The 19,854-nt window shown below is 42.6% G+C and overlaps 1 protein-coding gene across 4 annotated transcripts in view; it reads right to left on the bottom strand.

Moving 5' to 3' along the window:
* The window catches only part of LPAR1 (lysophosphatidic acid receptor 1), a 160,351-nt gene extending 141,363 nt beyond the window's left edge, over positions 1–18,988 (bottom strand). Inside the window, exon 1 of one of the 4 annotated variants that reach the window (XM_068552994.1) lies at positions 18,810–18,988. The gene's annotated coding sequence lies outside the window, so the exon portion shown is untranslated. Of the gene's footprint in view, positions 1–17,723; positions 17,918–18,109; positions 18,197–18,593; positions 18,628–18,809 lie in introns of those variants that run through there. The other 3 variants (XM_068552995.1, XM_068552992.1, XM_068552993.1) reach the window with 3 other exon arrangements.
* Positions 18,989–19,854: the final 866 nt, after the last annotated feature.

Raw genomic sequence — 19,854 nt, 5'->3', positions numbered from 1 at the left:
CTTTGTTTAGCCCTTATACTTGCAGGCTCTCTGGATCATACAGTTGTTTGTGTCCCCTCTTCATGTCACCTACTAGCAAGGACAGTGAAATGTGTGGCCTTTTCCTAATACATGGATAGGACCCTGAGGGGGACCCTCTGCCTTGGTCTCTCCTGAAACTCACACTCTCACTTTCTCTTCCTGCATTTCCTTCCTGTGCTTACTAAGTTTCTTTACCCTCAGTAGGGAAATATTCAAGTAACTAACTTCTAGCACTTCATTCACCACACAGTATTTTCATTTAGTTCCCACCTCTTCCATTTGTGAGTTTTTTGAAGACAAGGCCTCCATCTTACTCATCTTTGTATCTGTGGAGTCTAATAAGTGACCATTAATTGAATATCAAATTGAACTGTATTACATGTGATTCCTTCTAGATATGGATGAAATGGTAAATTAACTATCTCTTAAGGAAGCTCACTTAATTTCCCCGAAAGAGCAAAAGTAGTCCCTGGCCTCAAGACCAACTGGCATCTGGAGGAAAATAAAACTTATGGGGACTAATATGAGTAATACACACCAAACAAGTACAGGTATAAATACTATTTAGTTTTTAATCCTTTGCTATTCGAGTACTTGTTCCATTTTCTAGTAGTTAACCAGTTCTTTTGCAGAAGCATATTAACCAGGAATTTTCCACAATCAGTCAAGAGAGTGAATGCAGTTAAAACCAAAATATTTTATGGCACATTAAAATCTGTCCACTCAAAGGGTACAGGACCAAAGAAAGCTACAAGATGCTATTTGTTAGAACACGGAACTGTAAAGGAATGAAGGCTATCACCGCGCAATGGAAAGAAGTACATCCACCAGTAAGGTCTGGTCAGTTGCACTCAGTGTCATCCAAGACCAATTATTATCAAAGCTTCCCGTTGCTCTACTCATTTTCCAAGTTCTACAAACCTACATTTCATTCATGCAAATTTCTATCTTTAAATTTTTCTCAAACTCGGTTGGTAGGAGTATAACGTGTTATCATTGTTTTGGAAATTGATTTAATCATTTTTCACCACTAGTCAAAAAATCATCCCTACCTTTTGAGGCAGTACATTCTGTAACTGGGAATCTACCCTAAACAAATCATCCGAAACACAGAAAAAGGTGTTCACTGCAGTGAAGTAGAGCTTCTGAATGGAATTAAGGTCACCTCTAATTATGATACACTATTAAGACAAAAGACAGTATACTCACTGTACTCAGCAGGATTTCAACCAACTAGTAAAATGTGCAGAGGAAATATTAGAAGGAAATAGCCCATAAAGTTGATAATGGCTATCTCTGGGCGGGGATTATAACAACTTTTTTTTCTTCTTTATATTTTCTTTTGTCTTCTACAATGAACACATACTTTTGTAATTTAAAAAGTTTTTCTTAATAAGCTTTCTAAACCTACTTAGAAACCAAATGATACTACTCTCAAATTAGTGATCTCACTCTTAGTCTCAGAAAATTACATAGATAGTTGTTGGGTGCAGTGTTTTTTTTAAAATAGCAAAAAATAAAATAAAATAAAATAGCAAAGAAATGAGAAATAAAACTAAATGTCCAAAAATAGGGCAATAGTTGAAGGAAAAATAGTTTAACAACTTAATGGATTACTATTAAGCCATAAAAAATATAATGATTCAGACTATATTGTCACATATAACAATAGGTAGAAATTGGTCAGTAGAAACAAAAACACATTTGTTACCTCTAGGTAGAATTACATCATAAAATAGACCATAATGGGAACAGACCATAAAACTAACATGATTAAATGAAAAATATATTACATTGGGGAACTGCAAATATGAACAGGTGATTTATTTAAAGATTGCCATAATGTGGTTTCAAAAGTAATTTTTAAAACTTTTTAAAGAATACTCTAAACAGTGTTTTACATAAAAACAAATATTTTTAGATGAGTTGGACAGTTTTAAATACTTTAATATGTGTTTGCTGAAAATTTTTCTACCAGCGGAGTTATTCCACCATCAAAATAGGATGAAAACAGAAAAAGGAAGGGGTTTGGGTAGGTAAAAAATTCTGTGCATCCTTCCCGTATTAAAATAAGCCCAAAACAGTCCACTAACCTCCGTCATGACAGCTACTGGCCAGGGTTAATACTTACTTTCCCCAAAATGGAATGTTAAATCTGTTTTAAAGGAAATCTCTTGCAGGAACAGACATGAAACCTGGGCTGATTCACACTCCTGAAGAAGGTATTCAACAAGGTCCCTAATCCCTGAATCAAATAAAAACTTGTGATTTGTATCCCTCCACTCTGAGGTGCCCAAAGGCTTGGAGGATTGTGGGGACTGCGCTCCCCGAGGTAATGGTGACACAGCCCTGTTAGAGCATCCAGGTTCCCTTGAACAAGCAGAGATGGTCAACTGATGCTCCCGACTCTGAAAAGAAAATTCCTTCAGGGAGCTTTCGACTTCTGTCTCCGCAGCTTCTCTCTTACGGCTATCCAGAACGCCTTGCCTTAAAATACTAGGTGGTGCATGAGAACACTCTGTGCATCTTCCTGGCTCTGTCAGCCTTGAACCTAACCTAACCCCATGACTCCAACCCCTTCTAATCCAACCTACTTCTAAGAACCAGCCTTGAGCAACATCCATACCTATTACGTGCCTGGACCTACGCCCAACCTGATCCCAAACACCGCCTGTGTGACCTGCCTCTGCCTTGTCCCAGACGGGGAGCCTGAGGTCCTGGCTAGGTTTCCACATAGTATCAGCTTAAGGAGAAGATATTCAACAGCAAATAAAGGCATATAAGCTGATGAAGCAATACCAAAACACGCTAAGTAAAATACCCACAGTTACTTGGACTTCCTGAATAAATATTTATTATGAATGAGGAATTAGGTAGTGCTCAAAAAGAAAAAGCATGAATCTTATCTTTTGTTTCCTCAAATATATTTTCCTCAAAAATAAGAACAAGTGAAATAAAGTACTTGTCAGTGAAATTGGAAGACTGAAAATTATTTTGAAATTACCAAAACTAATGTATTTTAATCAACTGATTTAACACACTGGTAAGAAAAGCTGAGTTGCCAAGTACTTTTCATTCCCTTTCACAGAAAACCCAATCCTTGTCCAATATTCCTTAAACTTGCAATAGTCATTATAACTGAATTAGTCTTCCATGGGATTCCTTAGCCCTTTAAATTTCTTTGATATAACATCACTACTGTTCAATGGGTTTTTATAAAATGTGGATTATGTATAACAATTTAGATACTACACATTTCCCCTAAAGCAAGCATCCAGCATATAAACCTAAGATAATGATTTTTTCACCCTCACTGAATCTGAAAAGTTAAAAACCAATGTAATTTCAAGTGTGGGCAAACTACAAACTATGATGTTAAAGTCTCAAGAATTTGCTCAGGAAAGTCTTCATCTTTGCCCACTCTTCGTGTTTCCAGAAGTATCAGTGCTGGTGTCCAATGTCAAGATGTTTGTACCACCTGAGCCTCCCAAGGATGCAAATACTTGGAGTTCTCCCATGTTTAGCTTGAGCTTGTCAGACAAAATTAGCTCAGTGGCACAAGAACATCAATTCTTTGAAGGTGAAACAGCCAGAGCAAAGTTGAAAATAAAAAGCATGAAGTCACTGCATAATACGATGGAGAGAATGACTTGTGCACATTTTTCTGAATCTTCTATTTCAAGACAAGGACCTTGAGGCCTGGAAAGGGTGGGTCCTGTCAAAGGCCCCATGGACAGCGGTGGGGAAACTGGTACTTGAATTATGGTCGCCTGTCTTACTTAGTCACAATCAGTCCACTTAATTTATGGATATCCAATTTAAAATATTTTAGAACTCTTCACCCAGCTTTAAAAAGGGGGCAGGGGAATGAACCCTAAAGCCCTATCATGACAAAATAAGGAAATAAAAAATAAAAATCCTAACACAGCAATAATTCCAAACCATTATTTAAAAAATCACTAAGAAGCTATGAAATGCTCATTCAGTCATCAGATCTCCACTTACTAAAACTTAACTTCAGTGTTCTACTTTCTCACAAATTATGCACACTTACTAGATTGGTAATTACACTACATAGGATTTTTTTTTTAATCCAACCAAAACTACTTCTCCACATCCACACAGAGCTCTGTACAGTTTCCAGTGCAGAGCATACCTGCAACAAATGCTATTATTATTTAGCAATACACAAAATTGCTATAATACAAAACTGCTTCAAACACACTGGCACCCACCTCCCCCAAAACATTCTTTCTATTCCTCTTTGACTTTTGTCAAGTGAAAAAAAGGCCACAAACAGGAAGGCCCACTAAGTATCACAAAAATGCCAACTCATCAAACAAAAAGGTCTGCCTTCCATCTGTCGTTCACTTCCAGTACTTTATTTTGCTTACATTACTCAGTTCTTCCATGACTCTACAATCCCGCACACATCCCACCTCGACCCTTCACTGAGTTAACCCCTTCTCAATCTGCAGATCTAATCAAATGTCACTTCCTTAGGGAAATCCTGAATCACCCCAAGGTCAGATGAGGTTCCCCATTTAATTTCTTCTGAAACTCCCTGTGCTTTTCCCTTGTAACACTCATCACGTTTGTCCATATATGTTTGGGTGCTCATTTGGTCAATATCCTCCTGCCCACTGGACTCTGTTTCATGCCCCCAGTGATGATCACTGCTTTATTCCCCACTCTAGTCCAGCTATTAGCATAAGAACTGGTACCGTGTATATAATAAAGACCTGTAGAAGAATGAATAACCCTAATTCCACATAGAACAGCAACAAACTAGATCAGTGTTTTTCAAACCACCCTTCACAGACAGATCAGTGTTTTCAAAACTTCTAAATTATGACCAACACTTCTTTCAAATGAAAACGAACAGATTATAACAGAAATGGGGAGTATAATAATGTTTATTATATGTAGTAAGCTGCATGAAACTGCCATTTTCTTCATATATATATGACTCTTTCTAACTATGGGTCATGGTCCAAAAAGTTGGAAAGCCACTGAACTGAATGTCCCAATACAACTCCTCCCAACCTCCCACCAAAATGCTCAAAAAGGTGCACACTGGGCATATACCCTGAGAAAACCATAGTTCAAAAAGAGTCATGTACCAAAATGTTCATTGCAGCTCTATTTACAATAGCCAGGACATGGAAGCAACCTAAATGTCCATCGACAGAAGAATGGATAAAGAAGATGTGGCACATATATACAATGGAATATTACTCAGCCATAAAAAGAAATGAAATGGAGGTATTTGTAATGAGGTGGATGGAGTTAGAGTCTGTCATACAGAGTGAAGTAAGTCAGAAAGAGAAAAACAAATACAGTATGCTAACACATATATACGGAATCTAAGGGAAAAAAAAAAAAAAAGGCCATGAAGAACCTAGTGGCAAGACGGGAATAAAGACACAGACCTACTAGAGAATGGACTTGAGGATATGGGGAGGGGGTGGGGTGAGATATGACAGGGTAAGAGAGTGTCATGGACATATATACACTACCAAATATAAAATAGATAGCTAGTGGGAAGCAGCCGCATAGCACAGGGAGATCAGCTCGGTGCTTTGTGACAACCTAGAGGGGTGGGATGGGGAGGGTGGGAGGGAGGGAGATGCAAGAGGGAAGAGATATGGGAACATATTGTATGTGTATAACTGATTCACTTTGTTATAAAGCAGAAGCTAACACACCATTGTAAGGCAATTATACTTCAATAAAGATGTTTAAAAAAAAAAAAAAAGGTGCACAAAATGGCAAAACTGGCAGCAGTACTAGAAAGAGGCAGGGAAAAGCCAAAATCTAGGCATTATTTCCACTAACTCTGTGAAGGATGGGTAAAAAGAAAATTCTTGAACCACACGAATCTGAAAGACTCACACTGCACCTTTGGAAATTCAACAAGTCAGATGCTCTGATAAATGCAGAAAAAATTCTGAGTCTAACTCAGGAACGCAGAAGATACAACTGGCCAGATAAAGATGAGGACATACCCCAACTACATGGGAGGCACCTTTCAAACTAGCATAAGCAAGGGGACCCCAAGTGCAAATGAGGGTCAAAACTAACTAGAGACACACACAAAATACTGCTGCAGATTTTATTACAAACTAGAATACAAAACTCTAAAGTCTATACTTAAAATTTAAGCTATACACTGAAATATATATATTGCGTATATATATAAATATGATGGAAACTGAGAAGCCGCAAGAAGGCAAAAAAAAATAAAGGCATACTAAATTCTCTGTTGTGCAGAGGAGTGGGATCAAAAGTTATTCAGTTCTTTGACTTTGGGAACCAGAGAAACACAGAATCATGAATGTATTTGGAAAACAAAGACAATCACTAGTAAAGTGAAAACTAGATTTGGTCATTTAAAAATAGTTTATATATATGAAACAAATGATACATAGAAAAAGACAGAAAATAAAGTCCAGAAAGCATATTAGATTGAACCGTAGGAAACTGCCATTTTTATAGGTCAAAAGCAGTCAAATAACAATTTCATATGACTCAATCCATCAACAATGATAATAATAATGTCAGCTAATTTGTTCAGTGTGCGAGGCACTTTTAAAGGATTAATTGAAAATTTATGTATGCATGTTGTTCCTTTACAAATAAAAAATGTAGTCCTAGAGACATTATGTAATTTATCTGAGGCCATGCAGCTAAATACTGGTGGGAAGAAGTAAACCAGTGCTTTTCATAGTACCTCTCAGAAAAAAAAAACTTAAAGAATTAAGGTCAAACATATTGGCCATAACAATAAATATTAAAGGAATAAGTTTCCCTTAGAGAGGTATGTTAAAATCCAATTAAATGTTGCTTATAAGCAAAAATATATGAAACAAAATGACAGACACCAAAAGTTTAAAATCAGAAGGATGAATGAAATTATCTTAGACAAAGAAAAGAAGAAAACACTGGCAACATTAATATCAGGAAAATAGCAGCATGTAGTTCCAAATGCATAAAGGGTTATTTTATATTGATAAGCATAATAAAGGCCTAACAGTAATCTTTATGCATTTAATATTATGTTAACACATAGAAATTGCTATAAAGAAACTGACAAAAGCCCATTTGTAGAGAGAGACTAAAGGACCATTATTATCAGTCTGTGACAGCTCAAGTACAGAATCAGGACACAGAGGATATGAATAATATTACTATAGTGGCTGAGTTAGTAAACATATCTGCACTTGTCACCTGTAGAAACCATGCTCTTTTCAATCCTCAGGACACAGAAATCCCTAATAGACAATAAGTAAAAATTGTACAAACCTCACTTAATTACCATGATAAACAAAACCAATAATTTATGCAAAAGTTTATATGTAAACAATAAAGCAATATTCAGCCAAGTCATACTGAGCCGCTAGTTGCATTCCCAATAAAGTCAGGTATTAACAAAAATGTTTACTTTCCCTGTACTGTTTTAAATTTTTAGTGATTATATTAGCACAAAACATAGAAGTTAAGCTATCTTCATTTTTTTAACTGCCACCTTCAGACTTTTATATGAAAATGCCTCCTCCCTCAATAATGACTGACTCAAAATTTAAAATAAAATACTGCTCATTATTTCAAAATCATTGAAAATGAAGTCATGTATGTCAAAGATGACAACAAAGTTGATCAATGACTACTCTTCCATTGAAAACAAATGACCTAATATCAACTCAAGAAATGAGAACCAGAGTTTTGTCTATTTTCTTGATTTTTTTCCCCATCAAATCAGCGCATCTTTTTCTTTAATCAATGTGTCCCTCCTCTTCTATTCTCACCTCCCAGTTTCACTAACCTATCTGAACTCACCTTTCAAGCCTCCACATAAACGCCACTTTCTCAGAGAAACTTTCCTCACCCTCGCAGACAAGGTCAATCCCCATGCGACACTTCCAGGAGACCCTGCTTTCCTCCCTAATTCCAATTACACTTGGAGTTACTTGTTCAGAGGCTGTCTCCTTCACTAGACTGTAAATCTCATGCAGTCAAGACTGTGTCTTATTTACTATAACATGTGGAGATGGTAAATATATTGATTTTTTTATTCAAAAAATTTCAGTTCAAACAAATTTTTAATTCAAAATATTTGAGTTCTACGTGCAAAGTATTACCCTAAGGCTATTACACTGGGAAAACAGCAGTAAATAAAACAGGAACTTTTTTTAATTAATACTTTCCCTCATCAAAGAAGTAAAAACAATATAAATGCAATGGAGAAGAAAATATCAGGCAAGCTCAGTAAATGGGAAGGGTTATACAATGTTAAATGTAGTGATAATTAGAGAAGGCCACACTAAGAAGGTGACATTTGAGTTAAGACATGAAAATGATGACAAAGCAACCATATGGATACCTGGAAACAGAGCATTCCAGCAAGAGGGTACAGTCGATGGCAAAGGGCTAGAAACCACAGTCTACTCTGTAGATAAGTCCATATATGGTTCTTGCTTAAAGTAAGGATAGAACTCTGGGAACATGAGTACCTAAAGATGGGCAGAGAAGCACAAACTCTTAAAAGAATAAAGAAGCAAATAGAGATAGGAAATGATTAAATATGATACATATTAAATACTGTGACTATCATGTGGTCAATGGAGAATTAACGTAAAAGATTTTAATGGCATGTGTACTTATGATACAAAGCAAAATGCTATAAATATTCAGTAAGATCAAATATTTTAAAAACTGCAAGAGTTACCCCAAAATGGAATAAGGAAGTTATCCCTGAGCAGTGGAACTATGGATGAGTCTCCTGGACTTTCCAAACTCCAAAATGAGCATGTACTGTTTTTACAACTTTCAAATGGAAATGAGTATAATTTTAAAGAATCATAATGGCTTAGAGAGAAAAAGGCTGAGAACAGATTATCTTTGCTCTATCTTACTGCAAGAAGGCATGCCAATATCATTCCCTGAAATGAAAATATATTTTTAATTGGAAAAGATCTTTTTTTTTTAACCAGGTAAAGAGCAAAGTTCTACTGTATGTTATTTTTAACCTTCATCAAGCAATTACAGCTTAAATTTACCTGACCAGAGTTTATAAACCCCCATGGCAAACTTGCTGGGGTTTCTCAAAGTCTGGGCTTTAGGCTAAGAAGTTTTTCAGCTTGTCTTTTATTACAGTGATGACAGTAATATGATACTCAATGCTGTTAGTACAGCAGTAAACTAAAACTATATTTGCAACTCCACTCAGGCCCCAAATCACCAAGAATCTTCCAATTCTTTTCAGGATTTTTTTTTCCTTTGCCGGAACAGATTGTTTCGGAAGCTTTTATTCGTCTCAAAGGAACATCAGACTGAAACTCCATCTCCTTTGTATCATACCAGGACCACCTCATCAGAGAAGCCATAGTGGATGTTCACTGAATGTTTGACAACCTACAAAACTATTTTAAGCACCTGCTGGATAGAAAAAGTACCTGAAGAATCAAAATATGACTTACTGTCCGTGTTAAGACACCTAGTACTTATATCAATGGGAGAGAATCCTTTCACAATGTGTTCGGATATCAAATCATCACATTGCACACTTTAAATATCTTAGTTTTGTCAATTACACTTCAATAAAGCTGGGAGAAAATCTTTTTAAATAATTTTTTAAAACCCACTGAGTATATATCACTTTTCTCACTCTAAAACTTCTCTCCAGCTTATCACATAAATTTCACTGGTATTTACTCTGACATATAACAAGTACTCCTAAATACTGCCACGCTTTAGTTCTCAGCTAAGTTGCAAGCTCAAATTTCCAGCTACCAGCTGAAAATCTCTGCCTCTTTAGTTTTAGACACGTCTAAAACCAGCATGCCTCACTGAAACAATCCTCATAGTCTCATGCCCCTGCTCTCTGCTAATGGCATCGACATGCCCTTTTTTGTCCCCAGAAGCTCCCTGCACCCTTCTGTTGGTCCTTTAAGACTGACCCAAAGGGCTTCCCTGGTGGCGCAGTGGTTAAGAATCCATCTGCCAATGCAGGGGACACAGGTATGAGCCCTGGTCCGGGAAGATCCCACATGCCGTGGAGCAACTAAGCCCATGCACCACAACTACTGAGACTGTGCTCTAGAGCCCGCGAGCCACAACTACTGAGCCCGTGTGCCACAACTACTGAAGCCCACACGCCTAGAGCCCATGCTCTGCAACAAGAGAAGCCACCTCAATGAGAAGCCCGCACACCGCAATGAAGAGTGGCCCCTCCTCGCCGCTACTAGAGAAAGCCCGCGCACAGCAACAAGGACCCAACGCAGCCAAAAGTAAATTAACTCATTTAAAAAAAAAAAAAAAACTGACCCAAAGCAGACCGCCACTCGGCCACAAATTGTAACTGATCACTCACATGCAGCTCCCGGGCCTTCGTTATGACTCCTCTGCACGGAATGAGCTTCTCAGCCCACTTGCCCATTGAGGCCAGAAACCTCCTGCAAATCTTTCCTCTACTCCAAGGTAGAGTCACTCTCTCCATCCTCAGATATTCAGATGGCACTTTGTTTAAACCTCGGTTTACAATATTTATCACTGTCTGCGTGATCTCAGACATTTGTATCCATGACTCTCCATGTTTAGGAGCTGGTTGAGAGCAGGGAACCATACTTTCTTGGTGGTTGTTTTTCCTTTTTTAATTTTTTTACTGTAGTGTCCTCAGCCAAGCTTAGGGACTGAATCTCATAAGCGTGCAGAGATTTTAGCTGCATGAAACTGAACTGACAGGGTCTCAGATAAAGGGAGGAGAGCACAGATCCTACTGAATTTGGAAAAGCCAAGTCATCCTGCCCTAGCCTTTGAACCTTTGGGTCTCTGTGTCTACTCAGAAAGAAAGCAAGCAGTTCTCTGTGGAATTATAATAAATACCGGGTACAGAATGAATTCCTCCTTTTCTCGACATGACAATAATCCCTCTCCCAACAAATCATAGTCCAAGATGGCAAAGCAGCCCCTTAACAAAGGGCAAATCTGTTTCGGCTGTGCTGCTCCCTGGGTAAGAACTCTCCATCCTTATCATCTGCTGATTGCAGACTGCTGGGGGGGGGGGGCCTCGTTTAATGCTCCCATAATGAAACCTGCCTATAATGAGTAACTCCCCCTATCGGCTCTGCTCTAGAAGCAGCTGATAGGCCTTCCCCAGCTGCCTTGCTTTGCACCTAACAAAAGGTTCGCAGATACCCACCCCGTACTTCTAAATGCCCCTCCTTCCCTCGCCAGAGACCCGGATGAAGTAGAATCCTGGTGGAAATAACATTCTGGGGCAATGATGTTTGTTGTCTTGGTTGTCACGCAGCTGGAAATCCTTTTCTTGTTTCCCATTCATAATAGCCCAACCTTCCCATCTCTGGGACAAGAACCCTTTTTTTTTGTCTGTTTTTGGGGTTTTTTTTGGCCGGCCACACGGCTTGTGGGATCTTAGTTCTCCGACCAGGGATTGAACCCGTGCCCCCTGCAATGAAAGCGTGGAGTCCTAACCACTGGACCACCAGGGAATTCCTCATAGCACGCTGCACCAATTCAGGAAGAGCCATGCAGGCTTCTGGGACCTCAAACGTCTGGCCCACGGTGGCAACCTCAATCACAGCCTCTCTAAAACGAAAAGAGGCAAGAGAGAGCACATGCACGCACAGACACATACCCCACGTGCGTCAATATATACAAACACAAACATTAGGTTTGTATAAGCAAAAGTACAAGTATGGAAGGCTGTGTAACAAATTCATGACAGAGGGGTTGGTTACATCAGACGGGTAAGCTAGAAAGAGCAGAGGGATATTACATTTACTTTAGACACATCTGTATCATTTGAATCATTACAAAGCCCCCATCTTTCTATAAATGAATGCAGCTATCTTCTTCTGGTGAGAACACTTTCTACTGTGCTCATACCCGAGTGACTTAAACAGGATGAGTAAAATGCATTAACGAAGCAGCGTTCACTGTGGCGTGACCTCAAAATAGGTCTGGACTTCCCACCAAGGCTAGGTTTGGATTATTCTAGGAAGCGAGTCATCAACTGAATATAGAACCTCAAACACAAATTGGGTCACAAGTAAGAATATCTGAAATAAGAAGGAAGCAAGCCAGGGCTACAGATAAGACACAGTTACGTCTATCTCTAGACTTGACTAAGAGGTAAACTAAGAGGTAAATCTGGGCAAAAAAAGTTTCAAGTTTATAAAACAAAAATGAGAATACCAGGATCCATCTCCTCTCATCTTGTTAAGAAAAGCTAACTGACCTGAAAACACTGGGCCTAGTTTGAAGAAAACATTCCTAAAGTTGAAACTCAACAAACACGCTCCATATCTGAAGATGTTTCAAAAGAACTTCAGTCATTAACATAATATGATAGAATGCAAACTCCTTGAGAGAGGGGACCTTCCATGTCTTGTTTCCTACTGTTCCCCAGTACCTAGTAGGTGTGCAACAAATATCTACTGCATCTGGAATAAATGAACAAATTAAAGATTAAGGAACAAGTAAACGAAAACTAGAATTAGCAACCAGATAATATCAGTGCCTATTCTTATTTTACAGATATAAAAAGAATGGAACTTTGACTCATTCAGCAATAACAACACTGGAAATTAAAAGCCTCTTGATTCCCTCTATCTTGATCACCTTTTTCTCTTCTGTGTTTCTTGCTTTATCTCCTAGGTTCCTCCCAGATCTTAATCTCCTAGGAGCCTTCCCTCACCCTCACCCCCACCCCATGCCCCTGAGGGTCAGGTGCCCCTGCTTGGTGCTCCCACAGTGCCCTGAGCTTATCTCCCTCGTCACACCTGTTACACTGAATTGCAATCATCATCTGTTAATATGTCGGTAAGCTCAGCTCCTGCTGGAGGGTAGGAATCCTGCCTTATTCATCCCCACTCCCTGCCTCCATCTAGCACCTAGCACAATGCTTGGGTTATAGCAGGCGGTCAGTTCAGTGTTGCTAGGGGTAGAACAGAACTTGTTTCCTCTGCCACCAAATCATTTCTCCTTCCAAAGAGCCAGGAGTATCCTTCTGTTAGGGCCAAGTTTCAGAATGAAGGCAGCTTGGGGATTGGTCAAGAAGAACCACTTAAACATAGAGGAAGAAAGTTGAGTATAGCAGACTTACATGAAATCGAGTCCAGTCTATTGTTCTGAGATTTAAGAAAATGGGAAAAAAGAAAACTTGCTAAAAAGGAATGGTTCACAGTAGCCCTCTCTGTATAGTGAATCCTAAACCTTAAGAAGCCAAGGCACACATGATGGCCGTAATGAACAAGAGTTCCTTTAACAACAGTTTCAACCTTGGAAATCCCAGCCCAAAGAGATCCATAACCAGGTTTTATTAGTCCAACTTTCTCTCTTTCAGAGAAAGAGGCTGGTTTTGAAATCCCTTTCCTTTATCTCCATATTAAAGAAAACAAACACAACCTGATCTACCTCATTCAGGCTTACACGTATTTGTTTTAGCACTGGACTAAAGTTAAGAGTCTGCCCTGTCCTTACATCACTTTTTTTTAAAACAGCACCACAAAAATCAAATAAATTATAGCCTAAATCCATGCATGTAGTAAAATAGTCCTCTCATTTCTGAAAGAAATTTGAATGTTACATGAACTTCAAAGTTGAAGTTTCTACAGTACTGATCAGATGACAGGAGCCAACATCCAAGGATTGAGACAATTTTCTTTGCCCCACACCCCCAGGTCAATAATAGTAACAACAACACTACTTAGAAATCATACCAACCTGCTGGAAAAAAAAAAGGCAGGGAATTTAAATAAAACCACCAAAACCAGCACTCTCCCTCCCCCTCCTAAAAAAACCAAAAAACTTTGAGTTACTTCAACTTAACTAATTTAATTAATTGATTAAATGTGCCAAACCCAAGTTCCCTTGCAGAAGATAAAACAAACTGCTGGGAGGATCATTCATTCAAATTGTATTCAGAAGACAGTAACAAGCAGCTGACCTAATCTCCTTTCATCATCTGTCTCCTTGTTAGCCCAGCACCTCCAGATTCGAAGGCAATTAGAAGACTTACTCAAATCAGCTCCACCTTTGACATGCAGCTGAAACGCCATCCACTCCCACCTTTGACACAGAGGTATTGCGGTGTGAGAGGAAACCTCCAGAGTTGCTGGAAGTTTCTCCCAAATGGAGCCCACAGAGAGTCTTCCTCTCTGAGAGATAATGAGCTATACACCTTCGCTCTGGGGAGTTAGGGGAAAGAACAACAACAACAACAAAAGAGGCAGATGACCAGAAAGGAGGTTGTCAGAGAAGTATTCATCTACAGCATTGGGCAAGCTACTTCTATTGGAGGTTAAACTTAGTAAAGGGTCTTCGTGGTTGCGTCAGCCCTCACTGCAACACCAAGGGTGCTTCTCCCCTCTCCCCAACATCACCCCCTTACCTTTTACAAGGGCGTTAACCCCATTTCTAAACTAATAATAATTCTCTTCTGTGCTGCAAATATTCAACCACTGTGAAATACTATGTATAACATAAACACAGTCAAGAATGTCGGTTGCCATTAGATTCACGTTTCAATTAGCATTAACTAGCAGGCCCTTCCCTAAACAAAAACAAAACAAAATGCTTTCTTGGTCAGCTCTGAGCCTGGAGAGCAATTTTAACCCACATGCTTCAAGGGCCTCGCAAGGTCCAGATGTAACACAGTAACATCATTAATTTTCACTAAATTAAATTTCTCAAAAGGCCACTATCAATTTGGGGGCAATATTCTTTATTCTGTAACCTTTCTATAATCTGGATAAGCTGGCAGCAGTGCCCTGAAACTCACTTGGCATGAGTTACCAGGGTATGTAATGGAATCAGGGCTCAGGCACCTCTCAATCATTTCAGCCCTCTCTATGCCCAGTATTTGTGACTCAGTGTCTTCCTGCGTTGTGGGGTTAAACCGTACTTCCCCCTCCCTGTCCCTAGGTAGTACAATTCCTTAAAATAACAGCCAAGGCCTCCACAATTTATCGCCTTGTATCTTTCCAGCCTTCATTACCCCGGACTCCAACTACATAGTTCACTCCCCACCATTCATCTTTTAAGAGACACATCATTTTCATCCTTCAAGTCCCTTTTGTGAAGTCTTCCCCAGAGACAGAATTTAATTTTCCATTCCCTGGCATGCCAAGTTTCTTGGATTCTACAGCTGCCACTTACTTATGCAACCCAGCTGCTATATATTGAAGTTAGCTGCATCTTTTCCCTCTGTACTGCAGCTCTTTCTAGAGCCTCCGTTTTCTCATCCTTGTATCTGCCACTGTCGAAGGAATTCAGTAACTGCTTATCCAATTAAAATTTCCTCCTTTTCTCCCAACTTTCTAAGGCATCCATAATAGCTCTCCATGAGATAGCTAAATAACACTACAGGGATTTGGAACATAGCGTGGTATGTAAACATTAGAAACCAAATAAGATGCTGAGTTAGCAAGGCCAGAGCAAGCTTTCAGACTTTAAACCAAGATTTATCACATCACACTTCACTTTTAAAATACATCATGTTCCTCAAGTGTGTATGCATATAGGTACCAAAAAAAAAAAAATTAAAGGGAGACAGGCCACACATCAAGCACAGATATTAAAATCGTGACCTCAAACTAAATTTCAGGTCTTGTTATTTGGACACTTAGAGCTTCCCAGTGAAAATGATACAGTATATTCTGCCCAGGTTGCAACTTTCCTTACTAAGCATTTGAAATAAGATTCTCCTGCCTAAAAATCATGAACTTCAGACTGACTGTCATTATGTATCAAAAAGACTTAGCAAGTGAGAGTTTTACTTGCTTTGAATTTTCCAGTAGGTCTAACAGTCAGAACAGATTCAGTAAAACCTTGAGAAGTCTGTGGTAGAATCTTCTTTTAAATCAAATTACTTTTCGGAAAAGATTAGCTTCAAATAAAAATAGACGTTTCAAACTCAGGTGTTGAAAGGGCTGCCACTTACATTCCCATCTCTGGTAACTTTTCCCATCACTCGCAGAGATTTCTGAGACCCACTGAGTGCCCTCAGCACTGAGCAGCAGCTCGCCTCTTGAGAGACAACGATGCAAATGGGAAGTTGGGCAGGTCAGACTACAGACTCCAAGTCAATTTTAAGGTTAAGTAGCTCACCCACTTTAATAAATAATATGGGTAATGGACGACTGACTGGGGTGAGGTGGGGTGGTATTATTGATGTCCTTGTGCAGGAGGAAAGAAAAACCAGGGGAGAACCGACTCCCACCTCCAGGTTCTTCTCCCTCCAGGCATCTCCCACTGCTGCTTTTCCTCAACCCTCTTGGCCTTCCTGCCCTCCCCCCTTACCTCCCAGACTAACAGTTGACACTTCCCTTTACTCTCTTCCTACCGTTCTAACATGGGATAACCACCCTCCAGTTTGTAGTTATGGGGAGGGGGGGGGAGCTGGAAGGAACAGCAGAGATGATCAAACCCCTCCATTTTCCAGATGAGGACACCGAGAAGGAGGACCAGCTGACCTAACCGGCTAAAGTCGCACCGCTAGGGGACGTGGTGTGTCTGTGGGCTCAGATTATGATAACCCAGTCCTCCTGCCTGGCCCCTCAGCCCGGCCTTCCCGCCACACACTACCTCTTTCTCTGGCTACTTGGCTTCTTTATCCTCAAATTAAATGGTATCAAGAAAAATGCAGCCTTAACAATGCCAATCGTTATTCACAATTTTGCTTTTGGGGCAAATATGCTCTGGCCTCCCCAGAACTGGAGAATCAAGGGCAGAAACAAATGGATGACATTATGCATGTGTGTGTTAATGCAATTTAATTCGGTCCAAATAGCCATAACTTCAGTACACACCCTTTTTCCTTGGGGCTTACTACTCTTATTTGACAAGGGAATAGTTTCTTATGAGAATGAACTTAGCAGTTTTAAACCAGCACGGTCTCCCTCTGACCCGAATTGCAAGCTTTGAATAACAGACCTCCTGCTTCACAGTTATGCTTAGGCTGGGCAAACGACACTTATGCAAATAGCTGAAAAACACGGACTGTTAAAAGCCCGAAGGAATAGAGGATTTTGCTCTCATAACTGCAGTCACCTGTTTTCAAGATTCATGTTTGTAAATATGTATCTATTCCAATGGGAAACAACGCGTTCATAGTGAAACTTTAACAACCCAGCGCTCGCTGGAAACCCACATTTACGAAACCTCCATGGATTTCAACAACAAAAAAGAGAAGTAGCAGCAGAAAGCAGCAATCTCAGGCCCCAGACTGAAGGCAGCAACAAGTCCTGGATACCGTCATTCTTACACGTCAAAGTCCAAATGGCAGCAAAGAAAAACAAGAATAAATGGGTAAATCCATTCACAACAAACTAGTCCTGCGCACACGCGCGCGCACACACACACACACACACACACAACGAGCCCGTCTATTTCAAAACCACCAACTCAAAGCCACGTCCCTCCCTTGCCTTAAATTCCCCAGTTACTTGATAAACGTGTTTGTTAGGCGTCCGGACAGAAACTTAAGTTTAAAGTCCTCAGGCGGGGAGAGACCGCTGCGTGGCCGGTGAGAAGCAAGTGGTGGGGAAGCTCGGCGCTGCGGGGCGCGGGGACCCCCGGCGGGCCACGTCCACCGGGACGCGGCTTGGGGGTAATGTCGAGCGCCTCCCGCCAGCCTGCTCGGGCCCCCACCCAGACCCAGGTAACCGGAGACCACCTACGTGTCACTTGGGCGGGTCCCGGCCGCTGGCACGGGGCACAGCGTGGGCCCCGGGGAGCGCTGACCCGGTTGGGAGACGGGAGGGCCGGCGGCCCGGGAGGCTGCGGCCACTTCCCTCCCGGGGCTCGATCAACTGGTTGGCTGGGGAGGCCAGGAGCGCCTCGCCTCCTGCAGGTCGGCCCGCGAGCATGCACACCCACCCACACCCGGCACAGGCGCGCGCGTACACACACACACACACACACACACAGCCACAAAGCCCGTCTGCCGCAGGACAGCGCGATCCCAGCGCGCCGTTTGGCGGCGGAAGGGACCCGGCGAAAGCTGGCTCCGCGCTCAGAGGGCACCGTCCCCTCGCGCCACCCCGCGCCGCGCCCGTCCCTTTACCTGCGCCCGCCGCCGCCGCGCGTCCGGCTCCCGCCGCCCCCGGGCTGGCTTCAGGCTGCGCGGTCAATCCCCGCAGCCCCCGCCCCGCGGCCCGCCGAGCCCGGCCCTCCGCCCGCCCCTCGGCCGTCGCCCGGAGCGGGGCCGCCCCCTGCGCCCACCCCGCCGGGGTCCCGCGCGCGCGGCCGGGAGGCCGGGGAGGGCTCGGCGGCGCCGGGGCCCAGGCCGCCCGAGATCCCGGCAGGCTCCGCTGGGGGACAGGGGCGTCGCGGCTCCGGGAGCGTCAGCCGCCGCTCGGCCCCGACTGCTCCGGCTTTGGCGCGCTGGCAGGGCGGCGGGGGAGGGGGGCGCCGAGGGAGGGCCGCGGGAGCAGGGCGGACGCCAGCCCCCTTCTTCCTCCGCCTTCTTTCTTTTCTGCAGGCTCCACGTAGCACAAGTCAGCAACTCCCACACCCCCCGACTCCCTCCCCCTGGCTCATTCCCTTACCTGGCGCGATGCCCCCAGAGCCCCTACCCTCTGTGCTCCTCCTCCCCCATCCAGTTGCCGGACTCCCCGCCCCGCCTGCAAGGCGGGGGCGGAGGGTAGCCCAAGCCTCCCATTCATCATCTTCCCACCGCCCCCCACCCGGATCGGACCCACCCGCGGCTGGAGACCCACGGCCTCCAGCTCCGGATCCCCATCGCCACCCGCTCCCGCGCTCACCTCTGCGACCGACAACTTGCGGGACTCGGGCGGGCTCCCCTACACGTTGCATTTTCATTTTGTCGCTCTTCTCTCCCCACTTGAAAAGCTCTGGAAGACATCGCAGGGCCCGCAAAATCCCCGATGTCTGGCCTCTCCCGTAGTTCCGTTTCCAAACTTTCCCGGAGGCACAGACTTTCTCCCAGCGCAGCCTTCAAGTCGAGGCTGCAAAGAACGCAGAGTCAATTTTGCTGCCGGAAAGGTGCACACGTTTCCATTTCTGAGTTTTCGATTGCCTGGGTCTGCAGACCAAAGCAAGTGTGACTGTGCTCCCCTAGTTCTCCATATCCATGATTATAAATTTCTCTTCCGCTTTCCCAGTGTAACTTTGCAAGTGCAAACTATCAATTTAGAAGAGTAATTAAGGGCGGGGAATACACACCTGGAGGTGTGGGCGGGAGCGGCGCAGGACTAAGGCCTGGGGATGGTTCTCGGGAAAGTGGCGGCCACAGAGATTCGCCCAGGTTCTGGAACAACACCCGGTCCACCGGGGGGCTCTCCAGCCGCGCCACCCCCTACCCACCTCCCACCCTTGGCTTCCTGGAGTGTTGGCAATTCTCTGCCTCTAGTTCCACTGCTAAAGCCGCTACACAACAAAAGTAGCAGCTTACAAGTAAAAACTGGGCAAACTCTAGCCTGAAACGGCACGTGGGGTCTACGACAACAGTATGTCAGGGAACTTGGCAGGACTGATACAAGTACATATAAGAAAGAAACGCAGAACCAGGAGGGAGGGCTGCGTTGGTGGCGGTCACTCGGTAACCTTGGGCTTCGCAGAAATGAGAGGTCACCGGAAACCGCACAGGGCGGGGAGGGGAAGACTTCTTGGTGGGGATGGAAACGTCTCAAGCTTCCAGTGAGGTCTGCTTCGAAGAGAACGTGACCGTCGCCCGCAAGTGACTGCTTCGAACCTTGACTGAGTTCGTCTTGCGGATTTCACAGGACGCTCAAAGCTAAACCCTGACTGCTCATCCATTACTATCTGAAGCTGTTTCCTTTTTCAAAC

Source organism: Eschrichtius robustus, chromosome 10, assembly GCF_028021215.1.
Source record: "Eschrichtius robustus isolate mEscRob2 chromosome 10, mEscRob2.pri, whole genome shotgun sequence".
NCBI classification, from domain to species: Eukaryota; Metazoa; Chordata; class Mammalia; order Artiodactyla; family Eschrichtiidae; genus Eschrichtius; species Eschrichtius robustus.
The sequence above is the reverse complement of the archived record's forward strand: the minus strand, read 5'-3'. Positions and strand labels throughout refer to the sequence as shown.